Source organism: Tenebrio molitor, chromosome 1 (genome assembly GCF_963966145.1).
Source record: "Tenebrio molitor chromosome 1, icTenMoli1.1, whole genome shotgun sequence".
NCBI classification, from domain to species: Eukaryota; Metazoa; Arthropoda; class Insecta; order Coleoptera; family Tenebrionidae; genus Tenebrio; species Tenebrio molitor.
In genome coordinates, this window is record NC_091046.1 from 44,176,940 (window position 1) to 44,204,819 (window position 27,880).

Below are 27,880 nucleotides of genomic sequence, written 5' to 3' on the forward strand. Positions count from 1 at the left end.
TGGTTCGAATCTATAACCTCTCTTTTTGTTCTTGTCATTTTGATTTATTTACATTAAAAAATAGTGTTTTGCGGCATAATAAGGGGTTGGCAGCAGATGAAAGCGATGATTTAATTGCACTCACTGGAATTAACTCAAAATTGAAAAAGTGACAAAAAAATGCTGCCCGAAATTTCGATTCCGCAACTCTTTTTTATGATCATGGAAAAAATCAGATTCAACACTCATGAGCAAATGTGCATCTAATCACTTGTACTCGTGATTAAATGCACTAGTTTACTCACTTGTATTGAAAGTACGGTGCGATCAATTAAAAAATAAATCGAGTCGCGTGTTACCTATGGCAACCGATGCTATAGCATAGGCTCCAATGCAAACTCGATTTATTTTTTAAATGATCGCTCGGTAGCTATTTATATGGATTTACAAAAAAGAGATGAAGACCTCTTTCTTTTGATAGTTGAAATCTCAACAAATAATAATTTAATACAACAATAGCATGATGACTCTAAGGATGAATTTTACGAAAACACACGTCCAGAAACTTCCTGCTACAATTCCATTGTTTCACTGTTGTAATACATTTACTTTTCACAGCCTTAGAAGCAAACATTTTCCCAATTAATTGTTGCCACATAAAGTTTACTTTATTGCATATCTTAATTCCTCTCTTAAAATAGCTTGGAAAATAAAGAACAGACTCGTAAATACAATCACTAAATAGGTATAAACATTATAAACAAATTTTTTTATCGCTATTTCATTTTAATTTAATTTTTCGCATTAAATTCAAATAACAATTGCTTTTATTTGAGCAAAACTTCTATAAAAGCCGGTTACTGAAATTGATTGCTGAAGTTGCATTTCCGTGAACATGAGACTTTTACCGATCGCATTAATTCTCTGCATTGCCTTTGTATGCGCTGATGCAGGTATTTACCTACTTCATTTTCTAATAGTAATTCAGAATTCTTATTATTTGTCACATTAATATAAACATGAATCTATCATGTCTTCACTCCGTTTAACAGTTGCGTCAAATTTTCTACCTACCACAAATTTCTTCAGATTTACCCGAATTGTGTATTTGCAGGAAGATTTACTACCAACAAATGGACCTTCGATCCACTGTCAAGCCCTGGACATGTTTGGTTTCGCGCAGGAAGAAGAAGAAGAAATAATGCTATGAATCCATTTATGAACCTGCCAGAATATTCTTTGTTGACGTACTCGTAGTTTGCCGATTTGCTTTTGAATTCTGAATAGAAAAAAGAACGCATAGCAATAGTAACATATTATGAATCGTTTTGGGTACCATCTACATCCACCACATTTTCAAAAGGATTCTCCTACACATTTGCGGCTTCAAAAATGACTAAGTTTGCAGAATTATACATTATAACACAAAAAACACAGGTTTCAAGAGTAAATATATCTCATTTGAATTATTTGTGTATGGAAATAAATCAAAATCTCGCTCAAGCATCAAATTGTATTTAAAATACAATATTACATATACAGGGTGTTATTGAAAGTTGTATAGATATTTTAACCACGAGCTACTGGCTTCATGTAGAACTCGGAAAAAATATTTAAAAAATTTTAAATTGCTTTTAGTTTTCTACGTTGTCCAACAACCTCGTAGGTAAAATTTCAGCACATTTTAAAAATACACCCTGTATATAATGTTTTATAAAATGTACGCCAATGCGAAGTAACCTATAGGAAATATTCTTTGTTTGACAACGTAGAAAACTAAAAGCAATTAAAAAAAATTGTAGCTCAAAAAATAAATGTCATTTTATTTTTTGACATAGAATTTTTTAGATATTTTTTCCGAGTTCTACATGAAGCCAGTAGCTCGTGGTTAAAATATCTGTACAACTTTCAATAACACCCTGTATGTCTTTGCTAAAGAACTGGTGCTTTTCAAAAGCTATGTATATGGGTACTGCTTCTTCTATTTGAAAATCTTTTTCGAACATGCTTGTTGTCCTATTTAAACACTTTCTTTTTCTTCTTCATTTATTTATTTTCTGCCACTGTTTCCTTCAATTACTTTGAAGACAAAATTTTTCTTCATGTTTTTCTTCAAAAATTACTCTTTTTTTCATCCATCAATGTTTTGCCAGTGTAATTTACCTAGTGCAGTGGTAGCCATCCAAATTCTACGTTGTTTTTGCTACAATACTTAATTTTTGAGTGAGCATGACAAAAGTAACTTGAAATATTTAAAAAATTATTTATTAGAATAATCGATCTGTTTGAGCTGTGCCATAACAGAAGCCATCGAATAAATTGCTCTCCCTATCTAAAATTGAGATTACTTCTATTAAAAAATATTTTGCTTTTACAGTTTATTCACCGAGACACCCAGCGCGTAGTTAAGTACCATCATTGACTCTGAAAACCGCATGCCAAGTATATTTTGTGCGTTCGCCAAGAATATCAAATATATTTTCTTATTTTCAGAGTTCCAACAGTGCCAGTCAACTTGCTTCAGAATTTCAAAACTTCGAGAAGTCTTAAAAAAACTATTTAACACTATAAGAGATATGAACCAACTTACAACATTCTCGATGGACTGGCCTGTTATTATTACCCAGACAAATGTAATTCCAGCTGTAAGAATCAAAGTTATCAGTCTAGAATATCTGCCTTCGAAGGTTCCACGAAACTAGAGAAAAGTGCAGTAAGATAATTCAACAACAAAATGTGAATGCTAAAATACCGAAAAGAAAAATACTGTGATTGAGACACCCAATATCGCGCTGGTGATAGAGTGTCATAACCGCTGTTCAAATTCTCCAAGAAATTATTCAAAATATAACATTGGAAACGCATGTGGGTAAGAAAATAAATTAAGATATAACACCCTGTCAGCATTAAGAAAGGCATCATAATAAAACCGGCTCTGTACCCCCAAGAAAGCCACGGTTCCCACATGGGGAAGAACTCTTCGAAGATAACAAAAGCGTAGACAATTTCTTTGTCACCTTCGATGGGTTTTATACACAGAATGGCGCAGACCAGAGCTGTGATTGTGTTGATCACTAAAAAACAGTTCGAATAAAGCACTTCCCTTTTGATTCGATTTTCAACTTTAGATCCGCAGCAGGTTGTTTTCCACGGACGCATCTCATCCATGGCGGCTGCTATCGGACCGGGTACTACTAGACTTGCACAGATTGACACCAGAGCCTTAAATTGATCGATTATTTGACTTTATGGAAGACGATGCCCCGTACATAGTACGATCCTGCATACACTGCAAGATATTGAATGAAGTAGTATCCATCGAATTTTTGTAAGAAGAGATATGTTTGAAATAATGTCAAGAAAGTTAAACAGATAAGTGTGGTAATCGAGAGAAATTGCACCAGTTTGTTTTGAAATAGTTGTAGCGATAATTTTCGAAAGAACCATAAATATTCATCTGAAAAATGTTTAGAATAATGTTGTTTTTCTTGTTTTTTTTAATCTCACCCTTAGCCATGATGTTTTCTTCGTAAGCAAACTTCATTGTACCTGTTAGTACCTCGACAAAGATTAAAATGAGTTTCCTTGTTTCTTTCAACATATGAAGGACTAGTGGATCCTAACGTATTTTGTTCTTGATCAAAGCGAATAATAAAATTAATAGACATTTGATGACAAAGAATTTCTGAATTAATCAATATTTAAATAACTTGAGCGGTTTTCCAAATGACATATTCTCTGTGGAATTTTATCGAATTTATCGGAAGTGCTATTTTGGAGAGCACCGAGTGATCAAAAAGAAAACAAATCAAGAGTGCTACTTGATCCTTTGTTTTATCGAAAATTTTGTCTGAGCTTGACTCATACGGATATGTATACTTGCACAGTCGTTTTATTGGTGCCGACTTCTCGAAAAATCTATTAAAAATTAATTAATTATATTAATAATAATTATAGTATTGCTGTTATAACTTTGCCACGTAAAAAAGTTAAGGTTAGAATTTTGCTGTCAAGTCCACAATTATTGTTTTAGGTTCTAAAAAATAAAATGTCATTAAGACAATTCGAATGTCAGAAATTTTTACTGTGTAAATCAGATCGTCTTAACAACCTATTTGATTGGTAACTAAGAAACTGAAATGGGCGGGGCAGATAAAATGTTACGTTGTCCTTAGTATAGCGCTTTATCTCAATGGTAAAACCATTTTACCGCTTATTCTTATCTGCTTGCACTAAACGTCTGTAAACTTTGCCGAAATCGAAAAGTTGTTTCCTAGGTTAACAACAGCGCATCGTTGACATTTCTTTGACATTTGAAGTTAATAAAAAGGGTTGTGAGGATATCAAATTTTATTTTTAGTGCATACATGACATACGTATTTGCTAATGAATTACAACTTATTTACAACATCGGTAGTAAAATTGCAGCTACCTTAACCTCAAGTGAAAGGTAAAGGTGTGTTTACCAGTTAGGAAAATTCAAAAAAAATTTATATTATGTTAACTCACCATTAGCCATTATGTCTTCTTTGTACGTAAGCTTCATTGTAGCAACCTGGCGACTAGTACTCCTACCAAAAAGAAAATGAAAGGAGTACTGAATGTTAACGTATTTTATGATGGATCAAAGCGAATAAAAATGTTAATAGATATTTAATTACAAAGAATTTCTGAATAAATCAATATAAACTCCTTAAGTGAATTTTTAATATATCCATATTCTATGTGGAATTTTACCGAAGTGCTCAGAACTGTTGTTATCGAGAGTACTTTAGACGACAATTTCTTAAATTTGGTGGTCGCGGTACTGCCGTCAGTGTGTAATAATAACTAATAACAAATCATTGAACGAAACATTATTTAATTTCCTGACAAATGTCTTATTCGTTTGACACTAAATTATCAAATAATAATAATAATAAATATAATAATAAATAAATAATAATAATAATTTTTGGAATTTTAGTGTGAAAGGCTAAAACGACCATAACAAGCTGACCAAAAATTCTAGAAAGTTGTTCTATTGGATACCGAATCATAATAAATTATGATTTATCAAAGCGAATAATAAATGCTAGACACTTAGTCACAGAGAATTTCTAATAAAAAAAATGTCTAATGAATCTTCAGTAAATCAATAAACCAGTATACAATATATTTTCAATTTACAAAATTCGACGTGATATCCTATGATGTGCTGTGAAATTTTGTTGAGACCTTCAATCTTCGACAGAAACTTAAATATGTAATGCAGAAAAACGTAAACTAACTGAAGCATCATTGCTTATTGCATTGATCACCGAATTCACAAAAAATACTCTTTATCTTCAAGGGGTCGAAAATCTCGCCTTTGTGTATCTGCATAAAGACGGTTAAAGTGTCTTTTTTTTCTGAGCGGAGTAGAAGTACTTCACGTCCTAAGAGTAGAAGTGTCCCATAGACAGCTCGACCGAGTCAAATCTAAGATCATTTGAAGTATTTGTGACGATTTATTTATCAATAATAACAATTATTATTAATTACACGAAATGTAATGTATGTAATCATTAAAGAAAAGCCTCTAAAAAGCGAAATAACGAAATTCAGATGTCATGATGTGAAAATTAAAAAATAACGCAACCGTTCAGTGTTAAAAAGTAAACAGCTGTAAGTTGCAATCGTTTGCTATTCACGTTTTGATAATTTTTGTTATACATATTTAGCAAATAGTGTTGAAAAAAATGCATTCCGCGCCTCGAGAATAGCATTATAATTGACGCAGATCGTGGCAAACTATGTAAGATTTAGTCCCACCGAAGTCCCGAAAAGTGTATGATTGCTACATAATGCTCATAACATAATGAAAAGTTGGCTACAAAGAATTATAAACTATTGTTGTAGGTTATGTCTGACTGGCACTTGTGATGCGATGAATTCACCAATTTGACAATGAGAGATATCGAAGATTTGGGCTCTGCTATCTTAGTAAAACTTTCGTTTACAAAACAAAAAGATCGATAATTAGACAAATCAAAACAGTCTTCAAACAACAAAAGTATATTAAGTATGTCTTAAGAATGTCTAAACGACCAATATTTTTTATTTGCTGTCGACTACTCTACAAAACTGAAAAAGATCATTATATTAGACATAATCTTTTTTTAATAACAAGCCAAACAGTCTTCAAACAAGGAAAGTAACTTAAATATGTCAAACTTGTATAACTGAGTAGACCCACGGTTGATTTATTTATAAGTGGTAATTAATTAATGAAAAATGTATTATAGTTTTCCAATAGCGATCCTTCATTGTAAGCGGTTAGTAACAGTATCATTCAGTGCAGAAGTGAGTGGCTAGTTGTTACAATAAAAGGTTATAAAGGGGTTTTAATTAAATCAGATATTTTGTAACCAATATGTAGAGTATATCAAACCTATTATTGCTCTTATTTTATAATGAAAATCGTACGACACTCATTAATGACGAATGGAAAAATTAGTAGGTAGACCAACCTAAATGTGATTATTAATTAATAAGTAGAAATTGTTTGCTGTCAAAGATGTGAAACAAAATAATTATTATTGTAATGAACATTTCTTCCGGAAAATACATCAGAATTAGTAGATTAGAATTAACAACACGTAATTCAGAATCATTCTTCATACATTCCACTATCCGTTTATGATGTTCTGCATCTACAGGGTGTTTTAGAAGTTGAAGCGTTCCTTGTAAAAGGAGGTACTATACATTATTCTTAAGAATTTTAGCCTAAATCTTTTTAGTAAAATGTTTGTATTAACGGAGATAATTGATTGTATATTTTTATGGTTTTCTAAAATTTTGAGTCCGGTGCTATTTCTCCGCTGTACTAGATTAATAACTGACGTGGCCCAGGATGGTTTCTTTCTGCAAATCGCTCTGCGTACTTTCTGAACGCCACAGCTGCATTCTGATAACGTGATAACATTGCCCATACATTAGCAACATCTGTGTGAGTTGATTATTTTCGTAATGATAAAGCCATTCCGACTAATCAGATGACAACTCTGACAGTATTTTTGATTATCGTCCATTAGATTTTTTTTGTCAATTCTAATTCCTCACAAATCAGCGCAAATTTGAGCAGGCCAGTTTCAACAATTTCAAAAAAATTAACTTATTTTATCTTCATTGCTACACACATTTTACTAAGGTGATTTTGGCTAAAACTCTTTAGAACAACGCATACTATCACATGTTAAAAGGAACACCTCAACTCCGAAAACACCCTGTATTTTTAGGTTGAGACGCATTGAATGCACATTACTATGCCCTGTAACTTTTATTAGTTGTTCTTCATTAACTTGATGTTGATAAATCAAAATTTAAAACAGAAAAGGTTTGTGTCGTTACGATTTTCTTACCGAATCTTCATTCGAGCATTAATTCATATCTAGAAATTACTTTTCATGCATTCCAACAACGTGCCAATTAATACGACGTTGTGGGACGCACTCAAAAAATTTTCCGAAAAGAATTAATGCTCTTATGAGATTATAAGTGACAATTTTATCTACTTTACTTAAACAGATATTTTTCAAAAGTGAAATAGATTCTGTGTTCTAATGAATTTTTACAGCTTGACCTTCAGGATAACTATTACTTAATTTACCAAAATGTCGTTCTATAGATATAAGCCGCTGATTCCAGGTATGTACCGTGCCTTCAAATAAATTTGGAATTAGAGTAGGCTGTGATTTATATATTTTGTCTATTAACTGTTGGTAGACGATCCAGTCGTATACTGTGCTGTCCAAGGTCACTGCTATGCTGGCTTTAAAAATTGCTTCATAATAAAATCACACCCTACTCTAATTCCGAATTTATTTGAAGGCATTCTATGCACAAATTCGAGAAATTTAATTTCTGATGGTACATACATTGAAGATGACTGTATTTGGTTGCTGCGAATTTATTTGGAAATCTTTTTGAATAGACCGATGAATCTGTTGCTGAAAATCCTATTTATGGGTTGCACCATCCTGACACTGTTTCAAACAATTCTTTTTCTACAAAAATTCGATGCTTACTATTTCATCAAATATCTTCCAATATATGCCGGAACTTACTTCGTAAGTAACACATTTGCAAATTTTCCGTTTCGTTAAACACTTTACCTAGGTTTTGTTATCGTTATATTCGATTCCTCGCATGTTAAACACAATAAAAGTAATCGCAGATGTCATGGACTTGTGGAAAATAAATCGCTGTGGTTCTAAAATAGAAAAATGGATAAAAATAGAAGGATTCTATCTCAACAGTTTTGTGGTACTTATCGCAATAATATCTTACGTTAGTGCCATAACTCACGCTATACCCCTGGACGAAGACGAGGACATTTTCTATCCGCTTGCCATTTTTAAAGAATTCTTTCCTCGATGGCAAAATATACTTTCTTGGATCTACAGGGCTACATTTATTTTGATGCCGCTCATTTTATCGACACCCTGTTATGCCCTAATCTACACCACTAGTCATCTGCGGTTTCAATTTTATATGTTGTTGCATTTTTTGAAAAGGATCAACAGCAGTTATGAAACGTCGGATATAAATCAATTGATCAACAATCGTCAATACCAAAAGGAAGTCAAAAAGAGATTAAAGTTCTGTCTTAAACGACATGCTCATTTGTTTGCGTAAGTGCCTTTTCATGACCGTATCCACTTCTAAATTTTTTCTTCTAGGATATTTCACAATTTGAATCGAGAACTGAACAACCTTATATTTTTGTTTAGTGTGCTGGGTGCCGCGTTGGGTATTAGCTGTATGCTCTTTTTCTTTTCGGTAATGTGTGCTTCTTTGAATAATGTAGAAATTATTTTTTGACAGTTTCAGGGATCATTTGAAGGAAGATATACACGTTTGGTAACCATGATAATACCACTGGTATTAATTCCTGTGCATACCGCTTTGGCTGGTCAACTGTTGGAAAATATAGTAAGTTAATCGACGCTGCATTTTTAAATTTTTGTTAATTTGATCTTCAGTCTTCTCAAACTTTCGAGATTTTGAAACAAGCCGATTGGCACTGTTGGAATTCTGAAAACAAGAAAGTGTATCTGATATTTTTGGGTTTCTCAAAGGACATGTTTAAAATTAAGTTTTCTGATTCAATGTCAGTTAACTTTCAACTGGTACTCGCAGTGAGTATCGATTCAGCTTAAAATTTAAGTACAATAATTATACGTGTCGCTTCAGATGATCAAATGGATGTATTCGGTCGCTTCTGTAATAGTCCAACTGAAATACATCGATTATTCCAATCATCAATTATAACTTACTTAGTATTCAACAAGATTGGTGTTTTGTATTACACACCATATTATATAAAACTGATCACTGGTTTATTGAAATCTACAGTGATACTTCCCTTAAGGGGCACTTCGGAATAGCAGACAATTTATAAGCCCCGCAAGATCATTAATTTTAAGAACCATAAAATTTTACGACCTACAATGAAATTGACAAAACTATACAATAAGTTTATGTCGACAAAAATCTCTCTAAAGCGGACAGCAGCCCTGCGAAAACGAATGTTTTCTGAGTTCTGAATTTCCACTATGAGGTTGGTTTGCCTCGCACTATTGCACCGTGGGTGTCCGTTCTATGGAAGTTTCACTGTATACTATGATCAATTTTCTATAATTGTTGGTAAAGTATTTTAAAATCAAAAACATGTGAATTAGATTTAAGAGTTAAATTTATTAGAAATAGTGTGTCCACAATGTGCTAGCTTGTATACAAATCTTCAATAAATTCAAAATTTCAAAAATTTTGTTTCAATTTATCCAGCATTTTTTACTTTAATTATTAAGAAGAGGCTGCAAAAAATGTGTCTTATAATCTCGATTTACGCCTATTTGTGCGTATGAAGACGCTCTGGAATTCCTCAGAAGCCCGTCCTGCTAGGAGGAAATAAAATTATCAGCTTCGGGAAGTTCCAAAAGTAAATAAAATAAACTAGCCAAAAATGAATAGGGAATTTTTCCATTTTGGAATTTTTTATAAATACAGTTTAAAATTTGTATTTCATTACAAATTTTAAACTGTATTTAAAACAAAAATACAAAATTCTAAAAGTCGCTGTCTTGAAAAATGAAGAGTGACTCTTGTTGTGCTGAGCGCAGAGATTGAAGACCGAGACGAAGTCGAGGTTGTAACTGAATGATATATACTATTTTATCTTCAAGCGGATCACAAAAAAATAGAAAACAAACTCTAAAGAAGTTACGGCTTTAATGCATAAAGTGTATAAATCACCGTGAAGAATGTTCCAGGTTAGGTTAAATCGACGTGAACAAGATATTTAAAAAAATTATATTTGGAGAATACACAGAATATGAAAAACTATGTACATAATAACATAAAAACACGAACTAGAATAATCATTAATCAGTCAGTAATTAATAGACGGTTTTTCGAACTGGATCAAACATCTTCAAGTTAATAAAAAGATTTGTCAGGACATCAAATTTTATTTTTAGTATACATAACATACATTTTTCCTAATGAATTACAACTCATTAAACACTTACAGTTTGAAAACCCATTTACATAAATGACTCTGTAGTTGAGACTATTTTTCAACAATATTACACGTAATTTTGCTTCTTTGTAGAATATTTTACGCCTTCTCCAAATCTCTCTAGGTTTTTACGTTACTACCGCAATTATTTTCCACTTTACACTTTTCTTTTTTATTTCCTTCGTTTGTTTCATAGCATTCGTATTTTTTTAGGAAATTTTATTTTTAAATCAGCCAACTGTTAAGAGTCTCTAAAAACAGTGACAATAATTTTGTTAACACATTTGTAACGTTTTTTCGTAAGTGATGCACCAAAATGTGCAAACCTTAACTCATAACCATTTGAGAGACTTGCCTTTTCAGTGTTTTACTTTACTTGTCGTGTATCACTTGTCGTTGTGACTTAAGTAATGCAATATGAAACAATGAAATTTACTTAGGTTGTTTTTTCTGTGGAAATTAATAATTCGAAACTGCTATAACTAGTGGTTTGAATAATCGATGTGTTTTAGTTGTGCCATCACAGAAGCCATCGAATAAATTCCCCTCGCCATCTAAAATTGGGATTATTTCTATTAAAAAATATCTTACTCTTAGAATTTCCTCACTGAAACACCTAGCTCGTAGTTAACAATTATCGACTCGGAAAACTTCATCTGAAAAATCTGCTGTGCATTCGCGAGGAATATCAAATACATTTTCTGATTTTCAGAATTCCAACAGCACCAGTCAACTTGCGTCAGAGTTTCAAAAATTCGAGAAGTCTTAAAAAAGTTAGCAAACATCAAGTTAAAAGATTTATACTTACCACATTCTCGATTGATTGGCTGGATATTATCACGTTGACAAATGTGAATGATGCAACAAGAATCAAAGTTACCATACGAGGATATCTGCTTTCAAAACATCCTTGAAACTGGAGAAAACTTCAGTAAAATGATTCAACAAAAAAGTGATTATTAATTTACCGAAAAGAAAAATATTATAATTGAGACACCCAGCATCACACTAGTGATGGCGTACAAATATATAAATGGACCCAGTCTCCGATTTAGTTTGCCACAGATCCTAAAATCAAAAGTAAGAATTGAAGTCATACTCAAAGTATGACTCTTACTCGAAAATGTGAGCATGGCGACTTGCACAAAATTTTATCCTGTTCTTTATTTCTTCCTGGTACTGAGCATCCCCAATCAGTTGTTCCGTGTTCGATGTGTCGTAACCGCAGTTTATATTCTCCAAAAAATTATTCACAATGTAAAATTGGAAACGCATGTGGCTAAGCAGGTAAAGTAGGAGATAACACGATGTCGGCATTGCGAAAGGCATTACAAGGAAAAAGGCTCTGTAAAGCCGAGAAAGGCACGGTTCCCACGTAGGAAAAAAATCTTGGAAAATAACAAAAGCGTAGAAGATATCTTCGTCGCCGTCGATGGGTTTCATAAATAAAACGGCGCTGACCAGAGCTATAATTGTGCTGAACACTAAATAGAAGTTTAAATACGACACTTCCCTTTTGACTTGGTTTTCAATTTTAAGTCCGCAGGAATTTATTTTCCAAAATCGCATTTCATCTAGCGCTCCAGTTATGGGACCGGGTATTATCAAAATTGAACAGATTGACAATATAATCTTGAATTGATTGATTATTTGATTTGACTTTATGTAGGAGAATGTTACTTACGTAGTAAGATGTAGCGTAAACTGCAAGATACTGAATGAAATAGTAACCGTCGAATTTTTGTATGAAGAGATATGTTTGAAATATTGTCACTGTTGTTAAGCCGATAAGTGTTACTATCAAGAGACATTGCATCCATTTTTTTTGGAATAATTCTAACGAGAATTTTCGATAAAACGACAGATACTCATCTAAAAAAAAATTATAATATGTACGAGTATAAGGAAGTATTTTTTAATCTATGTTAATTCACCCTTAGCCATTAGGTTTTCTTTGTATGTAAGCTTCATTGTAGCGACTAGTATTTCTACAAAAAAGAATATAAAAGACTACTGGATGTTAACGTATTTTATGGTGGATGAAAGCTGACTCATAAAATTGTTGACACATAATCACAAAAAATTAGTTATTAATAAAAATTAAGTTTAACAAATCTTTAGTAAATGAATTAACCAACACAAAAAAAATATTTACCATTTTCAATATTCAATGTAAAATCCTCTGATATGATGTGGAAAAAAAATTTCTGATGGATATTTTCTACCAATTGAGATCCATCAAACAAAATTAAAATTAACGAAGCCAATCTAGTGAAAAAAAAAATTTAGTGAGAATTATGATAAGCAATAGTAGATGTATATTATACACCAAGGTAGAGAAGTTCATGATTATACCCAGAGCGCCAAGATTAGATCTCGAGGCGCGCAGAGGGACTACTCTACCGTGGTGTATATATCATTCACGATTGTTTCAAATTCGGACTATCTATGAAAATCTGACATTTTAGTTGATAGTATTGTAATTTGTCATAACAAATGTATTTTAGGTTATAATTCAATCGAACACTGCTCCGAGCTTATTACATTTTTTAACAATTGACGCATTAGGAATAATAATCGTAAAATTTTAATTGAAATGAAACATACATATTTGTAGGGCAGTTCTGAGTAAATTATTATTAACTAAATTAATGACGAAATTGACAACAATGCCAATATTTAAAAACGAAACGTCATATGACAGGACCTGACGCCAATCTAACAAAAAAATTTCTTGGCCTGCTGCGTGTTTAAAACAATCGTGAACGGTTTATAGATACAATTTTTTTCACTACTAGATACGTTAGAACCCTTTCTGATAATAATAATTAATAAAATTATTTTGTCGGATGAGACGATCCGAGTTGTCATTTCTTAACGGTTGCTATGTTACCTATGAAATAAACCACAATGTTTCGTTGCTAGGTGACAAACCACGGATTACAACTATCATAAAACCGTTTAAATCTAACCTCACTTTAGGCGTTGTTTGTGGTTTTACTCTGGAAGTTGATGACAGACTGACGAGTCGACTCTACTTTGACGGGAAATTTTAATGAACATCCGATAGCTATTGCCTCTTGAATTGCTTTCAATATACGAACGTGCTAAGTGGCATTTTATCGAATTGTTCATGAGTGCCACTTTGTAGAGTACTTTAGATAAGTTTCAACTAAATTCAAGCTTTATTTAAATGACTTATTTCTTACTTAAATTTTTAACGATTTTCCGAAGTTAAGGCTACCTCTAGAAATTATAGAAATTGTTCACAGTTCTTTAGTTTAAAAAGCAAAATAATGCTTCGGCTTCATTTCGTTATAAATTTAAAATCGCATAAATAATACAAGTGGGTGCATGAAGGAAAAGAATTCCTCGTAAAATAAAAGCGTACTTTAGTAATGACTTTCGATAAACCAAATATGTACGAGTACATGCTCTACTTAATGTTGCTTTATGATGCTAAATTGTAAATCCATCAAAAGGTAATAAGAAGTGAGGATCATTGAGAGCTGTTTCTTTTACATTCTGTTAACTTACGAATGGCGTTCAATTTGTACAATCGGAGAGTCCCGCGCAGGTATTTATCGGCTTAGAAATAATGACAACAAATAAATTGATAAATCTGATGCATTAACAAACTGCAAAATTAGTTTGAACAGTTAATGCCAGGAGCAGAAAATAACGAAGACATAGCTTTGGCGCCATCTGTCTTGTAGAGGTAAAAACGTGTGAATGAGAGACAATCTCCAACTTCATTCGTAGAAATTTGGGAAAGACAAACAAAGACGTAGTCACAAATTTGCAGAAAAAAATGAATTCTTTAGCGTTGACTCAGTTCACCCCATTTAAATAACTTGGAACCGTTCAATTTCTATTCTTTATATTTTATTTATTAATTGAACAATTATCATCCCAAGTCCCAAGAAATTTTGTTAAAAGAACAATCATACAAAGTATGCGATAGTCTGCTCCTTAGAAAAATTAAATTTCAATTGACATTCATTGACCTTGATATTCATTAGGCTGACGTTAAAAGCTGTCTATGTTTTATGTGCATTATGATAATGCCAGATTATGTAAAAGCGATCGAGATAGCTTTGTGAATTGTATTTTGGGTTGCATTTTTACCTGGTCAGGCTCGTCATTGTGAATCATCCTGTATATGGTTAGTGTCAGTTTCTTAAATGAAAAAAAATATGTTGTCAATTACGCCATACAAACCATACAAAAGTTTAAAATTATTCATGTTTTTGAATCAAGTTATGAATGAAAAACGTATTACTGGCTGCATTAAAAATTCGTCAGGGTCGGAAAGTTATGTGAATCAGTCTGTATGACATTTGGTGGCGTAAAGGGAAATAGCTCGACAATAAGACAATACATTAATTGAATATTAAAAAAAAAAAATTTTATATTTCTCTTACAATTATATTTATAACAAAAATATAGCAAAAAATCGAGTGGTGCGATCATATAGAACAGGCGTTTATATTCTGTTCCATTACATTTTGTCAATAATGTCAAAGTATATATTTTATCCACGATAATAAATCTTTTAAGCATTATGGACCACAATTATAATAACTAGGTAGGAATAAGAGAAGCATGTAAATTCTAAATGTTTCATATTTCTTACGTTATTTATTACAACTACTTACGTACATATTGTAACATAAAAGAAAATAGTTTTATTTTATTTATTTTAGCTAAAATTGATTTTTTTTTCCTCAGGCTCTTCTTACTGTATGTGTTTTTGTACACCTTTCATATTTATTCTAGATGGACTCTGTAACTACACCATTAAGTTTGTAAACTGCTTTTTTCAAGTTCTCAAAATATTCTGCCCAGAATATTGTTTGTCGCTTCTCTAAGATCTTAAATAGAAAATGTATACAGGGGGTACTCGAAATGCATGTCAAAATAGAAGTTAAATACAAAAAAAATTTCTAAAGTATTTTCAATACTTTATATCTCAACAACAAAAAGACTTACTAGAAACATTTCTTGTATTTAACTTCTATTCATCGTCACCAACTACTCATATTTTTTGACCAGCATTTTGAGGACATCCAGTATATTAAAAGCTATATGTATATTTTTGCAATTCTGTGATTAGAAAAATTAAGTGATACAAAAGTCAATAACAACAATTTGCTACTAATCATATACATAAGATATGAATTAAAATGCGTTGTAGAAAACATCGAACAAAGCTTACTAATACATCAAGTACATATTGTAGATTTTCTGGTGATGTCAGACATGTTTGTGAAACACTCATCAGCAATTTCGTGCAAGACACCCTAAGATAATAAATATGATAGGGTTTAATGTATTTTGTAACAAATAAACAGGAATGTTTTCAGACATTAATCTTTCGTATAGTCGATGTGTTTGAGTTGGGCCATTACAGAAACCATAGAATAAATGGTTTTGGCTATCTGAAGAAAAAAATCATTTAATAAGAAACATTCTACGACAGCGATACCAACCGAAACACCCAGTTCGTAATTAATTGATACTGATTCAGAAAACTCCATTTTGAAGATCTTCTGTGCGTTGGTGAGAAATATCAAATATATTTTCTTGTTCTCAGAATTCCAACAGTGCCAATCAAGTTCTTTTAAAATTTCAAAAATTTGAGAAGTCTCAAAAAAAATTGCAGTAAAAAAAAAGATAAATGGAAACAAACTCACTACATCTTCAACTGACTGACCAGTTACTACTGCAAGAACAAATGTGATTCCAGCTGTAATAACCAAACTTATCATACGTGTATATCTGCCTTCAAAAGATCCTTGGAACTAGAAACAAACCGTTGTAAAGCATTTGAGCAGAAAATGCGAAATGTAAAACACCGAAAAATAGAAAACCAAAACAGCGACACCTAGTATTGCACCCATAATGCTATACAAAAAAAAAAATTTTTTTCATTCTCTGATGGAGGTCAGAACAGACTCTGAAAAATACAATTTAATCAACAATCAACAATTATATTATTGGTGGTGAAACTACGGTCCTTACTTAAAAATATGAGCGTGCCGTTTAATGCAAAATATTATTCTTTCTTTGATTTCCTTCTGATATTGGCAATTGTTGATCAGTCGCTCGGGGATCGAGGACTTGTAATCGCCATTTATGTTCTCCAAGAAATGAATTAAAATGTAAATCTGAAATTTCATGTGGGTGCCAAAGTAAACGATTGCGTAGCATGTGGTCTGCATCGCAGCAGGCATTAAAAGAAATCCCGTTCTATACATCGCAGACAGCCACTTTTCCCAATGTGGAAAGAACTCTTCGAAAATAGCAAACGGAAAAAACAGTTCTTTATCATCTTCGAGCGGAATCATGTGAGTGATCACGCTATACATAGCTATAATCGTGTTAATCACCAAGACGCAGTTCAACCAAAACACTTCTCTTTTGATTCTATTTTCTAATTGTATACCACAACAGTTGATTTCCCATATTTGAAATTTGTCCAAATATGTACCTACCAGAACGCTGAACTTCAAATTTGCACAAATCGCCACCAAAATCTTGAATTGATTCAGTATTTACCGTTACTTAAAGCAGTGCTACTTACATAGTAGGATGCAGCGTAAACTGCAAGATATTTGATAAAATAGTAACCATCGAACCTTTGTAGAAACAGGACTGTTTGGAACAATGTCAAGAACGTTAGAGCTACAAGTATTCCTACTTGAGAGAAGGACATCAATTTGTTTTTCAATACATTTGCAGACATTTTTCTCAGCAACCATAAACAATCATCTGGAAAATATTGGGACAATTTTTCTTTTTTAATTATTTCACAATTTACTTTTGGCCACAGGTTTTTCTTCATATACGAGTTTCATTGCGTTGCTAACTCAATAACAGGGAATCGAATAATAAGTTTTTATTCTGCAAGTTGATGACAGACTGACTAGTCGACTCTACTTTGATAAGAAATTTTAATGAATATCCGATAGATAGATATTGCCTCTTGAATTGCTTTCAATATAAGAAATGTCCCAAGTGGCATTTTATCGAATTGTTTATGAGTGCCACTTTACAGAGTACTTTAGTTAAGTTTCAACTAAATTAAAGCTTTATTTAAATGACTTACTTCTTACTTAAATTTTTCATGATTTTCCAAAGCTCAGGCTACCTCTAGAAATTATAGAAATTGTATTCTTCAAATTTCCATTAAATGTTTGTTTTCTATGATAGGGACAATTGAATTTTGACATATCTATTGAAATCGTGTTATTTAGATTTACGACAAAAAATATTAATATTTAATTTTTGTTATACTGAGTAAAGAAACAGTTGTTATTCATTAGGCAAATATTGCATTTACCCAAATGAACCCTCACAGTTCTTTAGTTTACCTTTTCCCATGGACTTTTCTTCGTTCACGAGTGTAGTTGTTGAGGAGTAACATTGCAAAAACTAAATAATGCGCTGCTTTCATTTCGTTATAAATTTAAAATTGCATAAATAATACAAGTGGGTGCATGATGGAAAAGAATTTCGAATAAAATGAAAGCCTACCTTCTTTAGTAATGACTTTCGAGAAACCAAATACAATCATGCTCTACTTAATGTTGCTGTATGATGCTAAATTGTAAATCCATCAAAAGATAATGAGAATTGAAGGTCATTAGGGGCTATTCTGTATCGAGTACGTTAAAAGTAACGGACGGTTAAAATTTTAAGGGTCTCTCAAAACGAAAAGTTATTCTATATCTGCGCATCCTGTAAATATTTTAACCTTAAGTAAGTTAAATTTAAGAAGAATTACGTTATTTTTATCGGTCGACGATTTCCAACCCTTAAATTTTAGCAGACTGTTGTTTTGATAAGTCTATCATCATTTTTGTGTTATGTTGTTGAGTTCTGTGAGTTTTTACTACAATTATAAACTTTTTTAACATTGCAATGGGTTTTGGAACAGTTAATGCCAGAAGCAGAAAATGACGAAGACGTAGCTTTGCCACCATCTGGCTTGAAGAGGTAAAAACGTGTGAATGAAATACAAATTCCAACATCATTCGCAGAAGTTTGGGAAAGACAAACAGAAGCGTAGTCACAGATTTGCAGAAAAAAATGAATTCTTTAGCGTTGGCTCAGTTCACTCCATTTAAACAACTTGAAACTGTTCAATTTCTATTCTTTATATTTTATTTATTAATTGAACAATTATCATCCCAAGTCAGAAATTTTGTTAAAAAAACAATCATACAAATTATGCGATAGTCTGCTCCATAGAAAAATTAAAATTTCAATTCAGTTTTATTAAATTTGTGAATGTTAACACTTGAGATTCAGAAATCAATATGACGTCCGTTATCAATTTCATATTAAAATTACACACAAATAAACGGGCTTTCAAAGCGTTATTATCAACTTAATTCTGCTCAAATGAATATGAAATAGCAGTGGTTTAGATTATTATTAGTCTGAATCATGTAGTATTTACCACATGAATTCATAAAATGAATGCAATAATAATTTGATAGTCTATGGCATCAATATTCAAATTACATCATCAAAATGAAATCCTTGATTAGCTTTATGAGCTCTTCAAACCATAATGCTTTGGACAGAGGACATAAAAACTATGCATAATGCCAAGTTCCCGGGTGTGATTATACTTTTTACAAACAAGTGGGATATAGATATTTTTTAGCGCGCGTGTGAAGTGTGCACAACGAGACATTTCATGTAAAAATAACAAAAACAATAAGTTTTTTTTTATTGATTTAGCTTAGTGAGGATATGTCTTCGGTTTGTTGAACAAATAAATATACCTAAAAAAGAAAATTGTTTTTTTTTATTATTATTATATACAGGCTGTTTGATGAAAAACGCCTCAACCCATAACTTTTTTATTTATTACCCGATTTCAATGAGCGAAAAAATCAAAGATATGGTTTTTCAAGCGCTACAAAACAGCGACAAAATATTTTTTTTGCGTTATCTTCAATAGCTAACGATAGTCAACTTTTTTTTTTTTAATGGACAAATGTAGTTTTTTAGGCTTAGTCTGGTAAGGTATCATTTGGTTCATAGCAAACCGAAAAAAAAAATAAAAAAAATATTGTGGTTCAGCTTATTATAATTTTTTTAAGAGTGCCGTGAAAAACAATCAGAATACAAAGTACGATAAATGTCATCTAAACGTCAACTTAGGAATTTTCATTTGCTTTTTTAAACTTTTTTTATTTAAGTATAAAATAACAACATTGTCAGTCATGCAGAATAGCAGTCATTTGACTATTATTTTATGTTCGAGTGTAATAAAAATCGTAATTAGTCAAAAACAAAAATTTAATAGAATAAATTATTATTATTATTATTATTATTATTCATGTTTTCCAAGAAAATAATAATAAAACTCTTCAAGATTGCACCTGAAATTTTTCAAACTCACACTTGACATTTGTTGCTATTTGTATTCCAATTGTTTTTCACGGCACACTCGAAAATTTCATAATAAGCTGAACCACAATTAAAAATTGTTTTATTTTTTTTCAGTCAGCTATGGACCAAACGATAACTTTTAATACATCATTAGATTTAGAAAAAAATACTTTACCAGACTAAGCCTAAAAAACTATATGTCCATTTAAAAAAAAAAAGTTGACTATCGTTAGCTACTGAAAATAACGCAAAAAAAAAATATTTTATGGCTGCTTCGTAGCGCATGAAAAACCATATCTTTGTTTTTTTTTGTTCATTGAAATCGGATAATAAATAAAAAAGTTATGGGTTGAGGCGTTTTTTATCAAACAGCCTGTATTGTATCTTGTAACTTATGTAAAACATATCGCCAGAGTACAATAATTATCAAGTTAAATTTAAACACTTAATTAAAGTTTGACTGAATGGTTTCACTACAGTAAATTTAATTATTTTATTAAAAATACAGGGTGTTTTCGAAATGCGTGACCAAATTTTAACCACGAGTTACTCGCTTCATGTAGAATTCGAAAAAAATATTTAAAAAATTCTATGTCAAAAAATAAAATGACATTTATTTTTTGAGCTACAATTTTTTTAATCGCTTTTAGTCTTCTACGTTGTCCCACAACCTCGTAGGTAAAATTTCGGCACATTTTAAAAATACACCCTGTATATCTTATTTTATAAAATGAACCACTGGTGTTAAAAACACTGATTTTTCAAACTGCAGATTAAAAACACAAATAACCGAAAAAATGAGGTTAGATTTAAACCACTGATGAACCACTCGTCTGAAAAAAGATTGATTTTTCACAATAGGTGAGATATACAGTATGTCCCCGGATTGAGTTTACAAGAGGGAAAAAAATTTTATTTTTGATTTTAGGCAAAAACTTCAGATGAATAACATTTTTTGCTTCATCTGAAACCCCCATTTCTGTTATTAAAAAGTCTTTTTCAACACAGAGGAAGACTTAACATTAAAATCAAAGAAAATGTAGAAAAAATATTTTCTTTTTTTTTGAAAAAATCAAATGATAATTGAATATAAAACTATTTTATTAACTATACGCCGTTTTCTGTACATCATTCAACCCTGTATCGAAGTTTAAGCTTCTGAACACCCATGCCTGATACATAACTGTTGGGAAATTTTTCATTAAATTTTGTAATTATGTGACAAAAACCGGTCCAACATTGGATTAAATAAATTCTTTGTTCTAAAGACAACATTTTGCAACAGTAATAAGTTGTTTGTTAAAAAACCAGGCCAATTGTAATAAAATTTATAACATAAAAATTAATTCTAAGTCCAAATTTGAACAAAAAATGTTAATTTAAGAATACAGTGTATCAATAATGAGATTTTAATAACGGAAATGGGGGTTTCAGATGAAGCAAAAAATGTTATTCCTCTGAAGTTTTTACGTAAAATCAAAAATAAAAATTTTTTTCCTCTTGTAAACTCAATCCGGGGACATACTGTAGACATTATTGTGAAGAACTGCCCCACGAGACCGTAGGTCGATTTGGGGTAATCACAGTGTTTTTTTACTCTATCACCGCTAAAATTGTCTTAAAACAGCCTCAATTTGATAGAATAATAAATTAGTCGAGGTGACGATAGAATCTAATTTTTTTCAAAATGATAGCAACGCGTAATGGTCTACACCTACAGTTACCGAATAACAACAAACAGGAATTGTAAATTTTTTGGAGGTGAAACTATTGTTTTGTGGTGTAATTTACTTGTTGTTGCCTTGAATTTATGAATTATTAATTTTATTACCGCACTAGTGCGTAATAATTTTATTACCGCAATAATTGCTAAAGAAGACTACATATTACACTTCTAAAATGAGTGCGGTGCTAGTATAATAAGTGACAGGCCCTACGAATCTAAATTGCATTGTGGTAACCAGTGAGCAAATTCTTTTTTGTACAATTTCATAGAAACACCAAGTCAGCAGTCAATTCAGACAACTCCTACAACTAGAATAAAATTCCAAAATGTATATATGCAAAACAGATCTGAGTGACTTTATAGTGCAAACCGTACATTGAAAAATGGCGAAAATTGCTTCAAAATGGTACAATAGTCTTTCTATCCATGCTAAAGGACTGTGCCAAATTTAAAAAAAATTGATCGAGGAATTTTAAAGTTATTATTACCTTTTAAAATTTCGGGATATTTTACACGCGTTCTTATGAGAAATCGATCAATGCTCGTATATAAATTGATAAAAAACATATTTCAAAATGGCCAATTTCTCTTAAATTTTTCACACATAAAGTATCGATATCGTAGAATTTTATAATGAATTTAAAAAAAAAGTTAGTCGAGGATTTTCCATGTAATCGCTAATTATATGTGGAAAAACACGGTTTTTAAGGTTATGTACCTGTTTTAATATCAATAAAAAGTGAACAAAATGCATATAATTGACGTCGGTATGCACTCATATCGCATGTTTTACTACAGTTACGTTAAGAACTTTAACAGAAATCTAATGAAAATTGAATTCAGTGTGCTTCTGTTTACTTTTATGTACAGTCAAAAGATTGTAAAATCACATGTAAGTAATTATCTAAATATCAAGAAAATAAACACAAAATTTACTTGCAACTGATTACAATTCGTTTCCAAAAATTAAAAACTTTTTTTTCAAATATTGATTCCTCGTAATAAACGTTTCATAGCATTATAAGAATTCAGCAACTTTTTGCTGAGATTGTTACTCCAGTTCATCCTTAATACATTCTACACCGTGCGATCAACAATTATTTAGATCAAAGAAGCCTTTGGAATTTTGGACGCATATCGAAATCTAGACGTTCAGATGCCCTGAATGCTTGAAAGAATTTTTGGTTGCATATACCTATTTCAATTTAAATTTGGAGTCATAGTCACCCGTTATCTAAATAATTGTTGATCACAGGGTAGTATTTGAACAAAAATGTTGTCTAACACTAATGCTTCGTATAATCGATGTGTTTCAGCTGTGCCATTACACATGCCATCGAATAAATCGTTTTGAATGTCTGAATACAAAATCATTTAGTAAAAACATTCAATTATACCACGCTGATTACTAACCGAAACACCTAATTCGTAATTAATTGATAGTGATTCAGAAAACTTCATTTTGAAAATCTTCTGTGCATTCGTAAGAAATGTCAAATATATTTTCTTGTTCTCAGAATTCCAACAGTACCAGTCAAGCTCTTTTAAAATTTCAAACATCTTAGAAGTCTTAAACAAAGCAACAATAAAAAAAATACAAAGTGGAAGCAAACTCACGACATCTTCAACTGACTGACCAGTTGCTACTACAAGGACAAATGTGATTCCAGCTGTAATAACCAAACTTATCATACGAGTATATCTGCCTTCAAAAGATCCTTGGAACTAGAAAAATTGTTGTTGTAAAATGTCTGAGTAGAAAAATGTGAAATATAAAATACCGAAAAATAAAAAACTATTATAGCGACACCTAGCACTGCACCGGTGACACTGTACAGAAAAATAAATTCTTTCACGCTTGAATTAATACCAGAACAGACTCTGAAAACAATTATTGCATTGTTGTTGGTGGAAGTGCGAGCCTTACCTAAAAATATGAGTGTGTCGCTTAATACAAAATATGATTCTTTTTTTGATTTCCTTCTGGGATTGAGGATCGAGGATTAGTTGCTTGGGGTTTGTCGTGTTATAATCGGAATTTATGTTTTCCAAAAAATGAATTAAAATATAAAACTGAAATCTCATTTGGCTGCCAATGTAAGTCATTACGTAACATGAGGTTTGCATCGCTGCAGGCATTAAGAGAAATCCCGCTCTATACACCGCAGACAGCCACTTTTCCCAACGTGGAAAGAACTCTTCGAAAATAGCTAAAGGAAAGAACAGTTCTTTATCATCCTCGAGCGGAATCATGTGAGTGATCACGCTATACATAGCTATAATGGTATTAACCACCAACACGCAGTTCAACCAGAATACTTCTCTTTTGATTCTATTTTCTACTTCTAGATCACAACAGCTGACTTCCCATATTTGAAATTTCTCCAAACGTGTAGCTACCACAACGCTTAACTTCAAATTTGAAGAGATCGCCACCAGCATCTTGAATTGATTCAGTATTTACTTTTACTTATAAATCAATGCTACTTACATAGTAGGATGTAGCGTAAACTGCAAGATATTTGATAAAATAGTAACCATCGAACCTTTGTAGAAACAGGACTGTTTGGAACAATGTCAAGAACGTTAGAGCGACAAGGATTCCTACTTGAGAGAAGAACATCAATTTGTTTTTCAATAAATTTACAGACATGTTTCGCAACAACCATAAACAATCATCTGGAAAATATTGGGACAAATTTTTCTTTTTTAATTATTTCAAAATTTACTTTTGGCTACTGGTTTTTCTTCATATGCGAGTTTCATTGTGTTGCTAATTCTGAAGCAGGGAGTCGAATAATAGATCCACGTCGGTTGTTCTAATACTCGAAAGGACCATTCAGTCAAAGGAAGTGGGTCACGAAGATGAATAATAAAACTAACGGATTTCTGATCACATGGAATTTATGTTTTATTTTATTCATTTCAGCTTAAATCAACTGTTTTATTTGCTTCTTCATACTCCTCTTGCTGTATGTGTTTTTGTACACCCTTCACTTTTATTTTATTCTAGATTAGTTTTGCATCTACACCGTAAAGTTTTTTATTTCCACCTTCTAAAGTTGACTCAAGTTGCAAAAAACCACTTGTCATTTGCAACAGCACTTTTATGGCATTAGTCATTTATTTTGTGCCTTTATTTGGTTCAAAAATATTGAAAAAATGCTGTTGCAAATGACTTGAGTCAACTATAAGTAAATGACACTTTATAGGCATTTGTGGTAACTAAGTAAATGGGTAATTACAGGCAGAGCCCTGTAATATTTAACAGGCACGTAGAAGAGACCTGTAAAGACTTTACAAGGCTTATCAAAAAATAAATAATCAAAACTAATTAAATGATTTTTTATTAAAGTTTATTACAAACAAACAAATTTAACTATCAATTGTTGCAATTACATACGTTAATAATGCATTTTGATCCGTTTCAAAAATCATTTTCATATCGCTCCTGGGATCGAATCAGTAGAGAACCGCACTTGCAGCGTTGGCAATTCCGTAGTTACTTTCTTGCATTTCAAGAAAATTGCCTTCAAAGTCTTCATCGGGCATTAAAGCCATTCTTTCTTTTCTTTCTTTTTGCAACAAATTTCACAAAACTTCTGACAGTATTTTTGTTGTTTATCTCAACACTATGACGACGTAGGTATAATTGCCCCACCGTCTTTCATTACAAAATTTTTATAAACATAAATAACAATTAAAAAACGAAATTTAAAGACTGAAGGTGGAAATAAAAGTTTGTATGCAACTCGCTTAGCAATTAATCTTTACTGGGCTTACTGGCTTATGGAGACTCGTTCCTTACGTCACTCGTCCAACAAGTGCCATGCGCGCCCGTAAAGATTAATTTACTAAGCTCGTCACATAAATAGCTATAACCTAAGTAAGTTGAATTTAAAGCATTACGTTATTTTTATCAGTCGACGATTTCCGACCCTTAAATTTTAACAGACTGTTGTTTTGCCAAGTCTATCATCATGTTATGTTGTTGAGTTCTGTGAGTTTTTACTACAATTATAAACTTTTTTTAACATTGCCATGGCTTTTAGAACAGTTAATACCAGAAGCAGAAAACGACGAAGACGTAGCTTTGGCACCATCTGGCTTGTAGAGGTAAAAGTGTGAATGAAAGACAAATTCCAACATGATTCGCAAAAGTTTGGGAAAGACAAACAGAAGGGTAGTCACAGATTTGCAGAAAAAAATGAATTCTTTAGCATTGGCTCAGTTCACTCCATTTAAACAATTTGAAACCGTTCAATTTCTATTCTTTATATGTATTTTATTTATTAATTGAACAATTTTCATCCCGTCAGAAATTTTGTTAAAAAACAATCATACAAATTATGCGATAGTCTGCTCCTTAGAAAAATTTAATTTCAGTTCAGTTTTATTAAATTTGTGAATGTTAACACTTGAGATTCAGAATTAATCATTTTGAAATCAATATGACGTCCGTTATCCATTTTATATTAAAATTACACACAAATAAACTTAATTCTGCTCAAATGCAGCAGTGGTTTAGATTGTTATTAGTCTGAATCATATACTCGTAGTATTTACCACATGAATACATAAAATGAATGCAATAATAATTTGATAGTCGGTAATTACCTATGGCATCAATATTCAAATTACATCATCAAAATTAAATCCTTGATTAGCTTTATAAGCACTTCAAACCGTAATGCTTTGGACAGAGGACATAAAAACTATGCATAATGCCAAGTTCCCGGGTGTGATTATACTCTTTACGAACAAGTGGGATATAGATATTTTTATAGCACGCGTGTTAAGTGTGCACAACGAGACATTTTCATGTAAAAATAACAAAAACATTTTATTTTAATTTTTATTGATTTAGTTTAGTGATGATATGTCCCTATGTGTGTATTTATTTTTATTCTGTGTAGTCTTCGGTTTGTTGAACAAATAAATATACCTATTATTATTACATATTGTATCTTGTAACTTATGTAAAACATATCGACAGAGTACAATAATTATTATCAAGTTAAATTTAAACACTTAATTAAAGTTTGACTGAATGTTTTCACTACGGCAAATTTAATTATTTTATTCAATATACAATTTAAACAACTAATTCTACAGTGATTAATTCGGCTTAACAAGGGCTGAATTGTATAAAATTCTGCTGTAATATATTTGAAATAACACTCACAGGAGCTTCAAAGTTATGTTGAGTTCAACATTGCCATTGACATAATTATATGTATAATAATTAAATATGTAATATGTAAATTAATATGGGAATTGACTGAAATTTGTAGCTATTAACGGAAAATAAAATCATTCAAAAATCGTTTATTTGGTCAAATAAACATGCTGCAGACCAGGCTCACTAAATTATTATATCAATCAGGAGACCTAGAAAGAGAGCGAGAGAGAAAAATTAATTTTTAAATGAATAAAACATTCGCAAATTTTTGCAATTTTGCATCTTGAAATAATTCCTACGAAACTACAGTGTGAGAATATTTTTACAAACATTTATTAGTGAACATTATAGTATATTATGCAACAAGATTTATAAACGGCACTTTAGGCACGAGTTTTATTAGGCACGAGCGGAGTGATTTTTCACAATAGGTGAAATATAAACATTATTAACGCCAGGTATTGTGAAGAATTGCCCTACGAGGCCGCAAGCCGATTTGGGGTAATCACATGGTGTTTTTTTACTCCATCATCGCTAAAATTATCTTAAAATAGCCTCACTTTGATAGAATAATTAATTAATCGAGGTGACGATAGGATCTATTTTTTTTTTCAAAATGATAGCAACGCGTAATGTTCTACACTGGCGTCTTAGTTACCGAATAACAAACAGGAATTTTAAATTTTTCGGAGGTGAAACTATTGTTTTGTGATGTAATTTACTTGTTGTTGCCTTGGATTTATGAGTTATTAATTTTATTACCGCACTAGTGCGTAATAATTTCATTACCGCACTAATTGCTAAAGGAGACTATTACACTTCTAAAATGAGTGCGGAGCTAGATAAAAACAAGCTATTGATGTGTGTTCAATAAATAATTATGTGAGTTATGAGACTTTAATAAATAAAATAACTCACATGCGTGTATTATTAAACACTTTTGCTTCTATAAGTTACCCTAACAAATAACTATGGACAAATTTAATAAGAAACTGATCATACTCGTATAAGATCTAAGTGCACTTCGCAACAGAGCCAC

The 27,880-nt window shown here is 31.5% G+C and overlaps 2 long non-coding RNA genes across 3 annotated transcripts; both read left to right on the forward strand.

Annotated features, from left to right (window-relative positions):
- Positions 1 to 748: 748 nt before the first annotated feature.
- On the forward strand, positions 749 to 3,416 carry LOC138140468 (uncharacterized). Of its 2 annotated transcripts, XR_011162506.1 has the most exons (3): positions 823 to 932; positions 1,094 to 2,421; positions 2,473 to 3,416. It is a non-coding gene; the product is annotated as an uncharacterized lncRNA (long non-coding RNA). The 2 variants fall into 2 exon arrangements; XR_011162508.1 differs by lacking the exon at positions 2,473 to 3,416 and having other exon boundaries at positions 749 to 932; positions 1,094 to 1,490.
- A 60-nt stretch (positions 3,417 to 3,476) lies between these two features.
- LOC138140476 (uncharacterized) lies at positions 3,477 to 9,724 on the forward strand. Its single transcript, XR_011162510.1, has 7 exons — positions 3,477 to 7,647; positions 7,885 to 8,069; positions 8,119 to 8,633; positions 8,682 to 8,781; positions 8,827 to 8,934; positions 8,985 to 9,140; positions 9,196 to 9,724. It is a non-coding gene; the product is annotated as an uncharacterized lncRNA (long non-coding RNA).
- The last annotated feature ends 18,156 nt before the right edge of the window (positions 9,725 to 27,880 follow it).